Here is an 8,263-nt window from a genome sequence, read left to right as displayed (position 1 = left end):
TTTTGGGGAGAAGTATTTTTTAACCTTTTCATGATTCAACTTATTCTGAGGAAATCCAATTCATACAGTATTATTAATCGTACACATTTATACATTTGCACTATAAATGTCTCTATGATAATAAAAAGAGAACATGTCACAAATATGAAAGGGTCTTACGTGTGTATGAAGGTCGCCTGTATTATAATGCTTGGCAAAAGCAAAAAAAGTGTGAAAGTTACTCCAGAAGGGCCCATCCTGGAACCGAATGGAGCACGATCATACCAGGTAAGATGATCTTAGAACACTCATGCTATTTATTAAATCTAACTCCACCCAAATATGTTTCAAGTTTTCTTTGTGGTGAGAAATGCGTTTTGTGAGCAACACCCTCTTTGTACCACTTCTTCTGGTCTTGCACTGTATGTTACACATCAGATGCCTCACCTTATTGGTCTAGTTTCAGTTATCATTAGTGTTTATTCAGTTAAATTACAAACATTTGATAAAACGAATGAACATACCGTATGTATGGAATATAAAACAGATAAATTGATTTTTTTTAATTACACACATCAAATGATCGCATATATGTATTTAACGACAACAACACGAGTCTTTGTGGAATAAATATCGGTTTTCCATGTGTATAGTGTGCAGGTGTTTGATTATGTACTTTGTAGTTAGTCTGTTGTACCATCACTTACATTTTTATACATTCAGTTAGAACCTTTGATATCTTCATTAAACTGGTCATTTATTGTGCTAAATATTTTTTGTTTTTTGTTTTTTTTTTCATTTTCTTTGCTTTCAGACCTCTTCCAGATAAGAAACAGGCTTGCATTAAGTTGTATCACACATATCAGCAATGAGGAAACCTGAACAGTGGGTGATGCAATGGGAACACATGTATGATGAGACATAATTATATGGCAAACCAGTGTTTATACCTGATACAATTTTGTGAATGTACTGAAATATTGCTGAATGTTACACAAGTTACTTTCCAATGATAGTTCTCCTTCATCAGAGTTAAGGGAAGTTCATTTCACATCACTCTCTCAAGTGTCAGTGAACATAACTCAGCACTGAAGATATGAACGAAGTCCTTGTCCAATTGAGGTTTATCATGTTCCCCTAAAGAACATAGTGAACAGAGAGAGAGAGAGAGAGAGAGAGAGAGAGAGAGAGAGAGACTCTAATTCCAAATATATTTCCTTTTACAAGCAAATTAAAGTACAAAAAAATATCAGGAATATAGTCTGAATTTATCTAGCTTATCGAGCAAGTTATTTCCTAAAATAAGATTGAAATGTATAATTTCAAACTTGAAATGATCTTGAAATACTATTATATTTGTCACATATAATATAATATAATATAATATAATATAATATAATATAATATAATATAATATAATATAATATAATATAATATAACAGAAAATACCAGGTACATATTACTATAAGATATTGTTCAATTTACAGAAATGTCTGCTTTTTAAGGTGTACACACTGTACAGATTTAATTCTACCCCTTAAGAGTTGTGCTTGGGTTTTATATTATTGGAAAAAGAAAACCATATCTTGCTTGATTTACATAAAAATCATCGAATCACTTAAAAATCTTACACAGCTCATGACCAAAACTGCTGAAAAAACATGTTAGTTCATGCTGTTCATATTCAGGGTTGCCAACTTTAGCTTATATAAAACATTTTGGAAGCATATTCAGAAATGAGCAAAACTTAAGCTGGTTTTCTGAGCTTTTTTATTGCTATCTTGTTATTTTGTCTTACTATGTCATTATTATTATTACCAATCCAGCCCCTGGGGTGCATAAGCGTACTCTTGGTGCCGGTCCCAAGCCTGGATAAATGGAGAGGGTTGCGTCAGGAAGGGCATCCGGTGTAAAACTGTGCCAAATCTCACATGCAGATTGAAAAGAGAAATACCATACCGGATCAGTTGACAACAGCCATCTCTGGTACTGTTGGTCAGCAGGGTGCCGGTGGAAAGTATGTTACTGTTGCGCCAAAACGGAGAAGGAGAAAGAGAGGGGGGAGGTGTATTAGGAGACAGCGTGAAGATGGAAGGGAAGGAGCTTAGAATTGAGGGTAGGAACACTGAATGTGGGAACATTGACTGGCAGAGCGAGAGAGTTAGCAGGTATGATGGAAAGAAGGAAGTTGGACATTTTGTGTGTGCAGGAGACGAGGTGGAAAGGAAGCAAGGCCAAGAACATTGGAGGTGGATGCAAGTTGTTTTATTATGGAGTCGATGGAAAGAGAAATGGTGTTGGTATTGTTTTGAGGGGAGAGTTGGTCAACAGTGTGATTGATGTGAAGAGGGTGTCAGATAGAGTGATAGGCATGAAGTTGGAGATTCAAGGAGTGGTAATCAATGTTGTGTGTATACGCCCCACAGGTTGGATGTGAGAATGAAGAGAAAGAGTTTTTCTAGGAAAAGATGGATGAAGTGGTAGAAAGTATACCGAGGGAGGAGCGCGTGCTGATAGGAGCAGATTTCAACGGACATGTTGGCGAGGGAAACAGAGGAGATGAGGACGTGATGGGCAGATATGGTGTAAGAGAGAGAAATGTGGAAGGGCAAATGGTGATTGATTTTTAAAGAGGATGAATTTGGCAATAGTCAATACATACTTCGAGAAGAAAGAGCAGCACAGGGTGACATTTAAGAGTGGAGGAAGATCTACACAGGTGGACTACATACTCTGCAGAAGGGGTAACCTGAAGGAGATTGGAGACTGTAAAGTGATGGCAGGGGAGAGTGTAGCTTGACAACATCGAGTGGTCGTGTGCAGGATGAGCTTGAAAGTGAAAAAGAGGAAGTGTGAAATAGTGGAGCCGAAGATTAAGTGGTGGAAACTAAAAGAGGTTGAACATCAGAAGGAGTTTAGGGAAGAAATGAGATGAGCATTGAGTGGTCATGGAAGTCTGCCAGAAGATTGGGATACTACTGCTATTCTAGTAAGAGAGGCAGCAAGGAAGGTGCTAGGGTGGTCATCGGGAAGGAGGAAGGAAGACAAGGAGACATGGTGGTGGAACAAAGAAGTGCAGGAAATTATAAAAGAGAAGAGGCTAGCAAAGAAGAATTTGGACCATCAGAGAGATGAGGAAAGCAGGCAGTTATACAGAGAGACGAGACAGAAGGCAAAAAGAGCGGTAGCGAAGGCGAACGCAGATGCATACCAGGAGCTGTACGAAAGACTGGAGACCAAAGAAGGAGAGAAAGACCTGTACAGACTAGCTAGGCAGAGAAACAGGGAAGCGAGGGATGTACAGCAGGTAAGAGTGATGAAAGATGTAAATGGAAATGTGCTGACAAACAAAGAGAGTGCATTAAGAAGGTGGAAAGAGTACTTTGAGGATTTATTAAATGAGGAGCATCCAAGAGAGAAAAGGTCAGATTCATTGGAGACAGCAAATCAGGAAGCAGAGTTGGTTAGAAGAAGAAGAAACCTTTATTTGTCACATGCACACTTCAAGCACAGTGAAATTCATTCTCTGCATTTAACCCATTGTGGCAGTGGGGGCGTGGCCAAGCGTCAGTCTGTGAATGGAGGGCGGAGTCAGGGAAGGTAAGTGGTGGAATCACTGCACCTGATGGGAATTAACCTGTGCTTGTGTGTCTTCCCCAGTGACCGCGCCCTATAAAGAGGAGAGGTAGAGCAGAGGAACAGGTCTCTCTCCTGACCAGAAATGTGTGTGTGAGAGAGTGAGTGTGCACTGGTGGTGCAGTTGGCTGAAAAGCTATATATATATCTTTAAAAATAAAAGAGTTTTGAGAACTCAGTTCTGGCCTCCTGTACTTCTGTGCTCCACCCACCTGGTCAGATACAACACCCATCTGATGCAGTGAACACACGCTTGCGCAGAGCAGTGGGCAGCCACACTAGAGTGCCCGGGGAGCAGTCAGGGGTTCGGTACCTTGCTCAAGGGCACCTCAGCCCAAGGCCGCCCCATGTCAACCTAACTGCATGTCATTGGATTGTGAGGGAAAACCACACAGGCACAGGGAGAACATGCAAATTCCACACAGAAAGGGCCTCACCAGCCGCTGGGTTTGAACCTGGAACCTTCTTGCTGTGAGGCGACCGTGCTAACCACTACACCATGCCGTAAGGATGAGGTGAGGGCAGCCATGAAAAGAATGAAGACTGGGAAAGCAGTTGGACCAGATGGTTTCCCGATTGAGGCTTGGAGATGTTTGGGTGAGACGGCTGTGAAGTTCCTAACAAGATTGTTTAATAAGATCCTAGAGAATGAGAAAATGCCAAATGAATGGAGAAAGAGTGTGCTAGTCCCAATATACAAGAATAAGGGAGATGTACAGAGCTGCAGTAATTACAGAGGGATAAAATTGATGAGCCACACCATGAAGCTATGAGAAAGGGTATTGGAGGTGAGATTGAGAAGAGAGGTAGCAGTCTGTGAACAGCAGTATGGGTTTATGCCAAGGAAGAGCACATCGGATGCAATTTTTGCTTTAAGAATGTTAATGGAGAAGTACAGAGCAGGCCAGAGAAAGCTACATTGTGTGTTTGTAGACCTGGAGAAGGCATACGATAGAGTGCCGAGAGATGAGTTATGGTATTGTATGAGAAAGTGTGGAGTGAATGAGAAGTATATTAGAGTGGTGCAAGACATGTATGAGAACAGTGAAACAGCAGTGAGGTGTGCAGTTGGAACGACTGAATGGTTCAAGGTGAAGCTGGGACTTCATCAAGGATCTGCTTTGAGTCCTTTCTTGTTTGCCATAGTGATGGACAGCTTGATGGACGAAGTGAGGCAAGAGTCACCATGGAACATGATTGCAGATGATATTGTGATATGTGGTGAAAGTTGAAAGGAGGTTGAGTTGGGTTTGGAGAGATGGAGGTATGCATTGGAACAAAGAGGAATGAAGGTGAGCAGTAGCAAAACAGAATACATGTGCATTAATGAGAATGAGGATGAGGATGAGAGTGTAGTGAAGATGCAAGGAGTAGACGTAAAGAAAGTTGGTGAATTCAAGTACCTGGGGTCAACTGTGCAGGAAAATGGGGGCTGCGATAGTGAGGTGAGAAAGAGAGTGCAGGCAGGGTGGAGCAGGTGGAGAAGGATTTTGGGAGTCATTTGTGATAGGAAAGTCCCAGCAAAAGTGAAAAGTAAGATGTATAAGACAGTAGTGAGACCAGCTGTGATGTATGGATTGGAGACCATACCCTTAACGAAGAGACAGGAGGCAAAGTTGGAGGTGGCGGAGTTGAGGATGTTAAGGTTTGCGATGGGAGTGACAAGGTTGGACAAGATAAGAAACGAGCACATCAGAGAGACAGCACATGTGGAGAGCTTGGGAATTAAGCTAAGAGAGATGAGACTGAGATGGTATGGGCACATCCTGAGAAGAGATGCAGAGCATGTTGGAAGAAGAATGTTGAGGATGGAGCTGCCAGGCACATGAAAACAAGGAAGGCCAAAGAGGAGATACATGGATGTGGTGAGAGAGAACATGAAAGTGGCAGGTGTGGTAGAGAAGGATGCAGAAGACAGGGAGCAATGGAGACGAAAGATCCGCTGTGGCGACCCCTAATCGGGAGAAGCCAAAAGAAGAAGAAGAAGATGTCATTATTATTAGCGCCACCAACTTTATTGGAAGAGGTTATGTTTTCATCTCTGTTTGTTAGTCCTTTCCTAAAATACCTCAAAAAGTACTGAACAGATTTGGATGAAATTTGGTGTACAGCTTTAGTGTTATCCTTGGTTCAAGTGACTTGATTTTGATGTTGATAATATGTGGTTTGGTGGAGGTATAAACCCTACCGAGTGCCCTTCTAGTTTTAACTTAGTACATATTCTTATTCTTTATAAGTATTCTTTATCCTGTTTCTCAGACATTCAGTAAGCCAGATGTTACTTTAATGCAATTAATTTGACATAAATGTTTAATTATTTGTAAAATGCTTCATTAACATGAAATTCCATCAAGCAAATTTGGTGTATTTATAAAATAACACAGAATAAATGCTAAGATTTGAAAAAAAAAAAAGGTTATGATAGATCATAAAATGTCAGCAAAAAAGTAAGTTTTAATTATTTAATTCAAAAAACTAAATGATAATTTTTGATTTTGTCATTAATACATAACCTGCAGTTGTTGTTATGCATTGCCTATAACAGCTTATTAATTTGGTGCTTTTCTGTCAGAAAGTGGTTAATTGAGCATCACAGGACTTCAAATAAAATTAAGATGATTGTACTGTATTTATAGACAAAATGTGTGTTGATCTAGATTAAATCCATACAGTGTAACAGATTAAACAGGCTAAAATGTGCATTGTGTCATAGTGTTTTTAAAATGGTATTTTAGCTAGAAAAAATGCATACAGACTTCATGAATTACTGTCCAGAAAGCAATAAAACAGCAAACAGTGAGTTATTGATGCAAAGATTGAGGCTACTCAAAACATGTACATTCAGGAGCTCCTAACTGACAGAATAACACATGAATGAACAGAAGAGGGGCAGCACGGTGGTGTAGTGGTTAGCGCTGTCGCCTCACAGCAAGAAGATCCGGGTTCGAGCCCTGTGGCCTGCAAGGGCCTTTCTGTGTGGAGTTTGCATGTTCTCCCCGTGTCCGCGTGGGTTTCCTCCGGGTGCTCCGGTTTCCCCCACAGTCCAAAGACATGCAGGTTAGGTTAACTGGTGACTCTAAATTGAGCGTAGGTGTGAATGTGAGTGTGAATGGTTGTCTGTGTCTATGTGTCAGCCCTGTGATGACCTGGCGACTTGTCCAGGGTGAACCCCGCCTTTCACCCGTAGTCAGCTGGGATAGGCTCCAGCTTGCCTGCGACCCTGTAGAACAGGATAAAGCGGCTACAGATAATGAGATGAGATGAGATGAGATGAGATGAGATGAACAGAGGAGAGGACTGTACTTTCACTGTTAGGCTTTGTAACCCATTACTCTTTTTAGATTTTCGTTTTTATATTCAAGTTTTGGATGTCACTTGGAAATTTTGCATTTCCAAAGAGAAAACTTGGTAGCAGAAAAAAATATCAGAATAGTAAAGGCCTGCACACTTCATTTAAGTATTTCAAAGATTCGAATTTTGAATCAAGTTGTTGTCGATTAATTTTTTTCCATTAAATTTGTTGGATTAAATTAGAAGAGAATGTAAAATAGAAGACTTTTCACTAGTGCTTGCAGACTTTTGCACTCCATTATCAGTAATAACGTTTCTCAGACTTTCCAAAACTTTATATGTGACTATAAATGGATAAAAATTAGGATGTGTCATTCATTAATTGCTCCAGTATAAATAGAATAAAACAGATGATGTTATAGGAAAATAATAAATTTTGGGAACAGTAACACTGCTTCATCACACCACCTGGTCGTTGATTATTTTCCAATAATAGCACAACACAAAGTGTTTTATTCTTTACTTGTTACTGAACCAGATTAGACAACCCCAATTCCAAAAAAAAAGTTGGGACACTGTGTAGACTGTAAATAAAAACAGAATACAATAATTTGCAAATCATGGAAACCCGATATTTCATTGAAAATAGTACAAAGACAAAATATCAAATGTTAAAACTGAGAAATTTTATTGTTTTTTGAAAAAATCTGCTCATTTTGAAGTTGATGTCAGCAACATGTTTCAAAAAAGTTGGGACAGGGGCATGTTTACCACTGTGTTGCATGACCTCTACTTTTAACAACACTCTGTAAACGTTTGGGAACTGAGGAGACCAATTGCTGTAGTTTTGAAAGAGAAATGTCCCATTCTTGCCTGATATACAATTTCAGTTGCTCAACAGTTTGGGGTCTCCTTTGTCGTATTTTGTGCTTCAAATATTTTAAATGAGAGATAGGTTTGGACTGCAGCAGGCCAGTTTAGCACCCAGACTCTTTTACTATGGAGCCATGCAGTTGTAATATGTGCAGAAAGCGGTTTGGTGTTGTCTTGCTGAAAGAAGGAAGGCCTTCCCTGAAAAAGATTTTGTCTGGATGGCAGCATGTTGCTCTGAAACGTGTTTATATCATTCAGCATTAATGATGCCTTCCCAGATCTACAAGCTACCCATGTCATGTGCACTAATGCCCCCTCATACCATCACAGATGCTGCTTTTGAGCTGTACACTGATAACAAGCCGGATGGTCCCTCTCCTCTTTAGCCTAGAGGATGTGGGGTCCATGATTTCTAAAAAGAATTTCTACTTTTGATTTGTCAGACCTCGGGACAGTTTTCCACTTCGCCTCAGTCCATCGTAAA

Source organism: Neoarius graeffei, chromosome 10 (assembly GCF_027579695.1).
Source record: "Neoarius graeffei isolate fNeoGra1 chromosome 10, fNeoGra1.pri, whole genome shotgun sequence".
In the NCBI taxonomy this organism is placed as follows: Eukaryota; Metazoa; Chordata; class Actinopteri; order Siluriformes; family Ariidae; genus Neoarius; species Neoarius graeffei.
The sequence above is the reverse complement of the archived record's forward strand: the minus strand, read 5'-3'. Positions refer to the sequence as shown.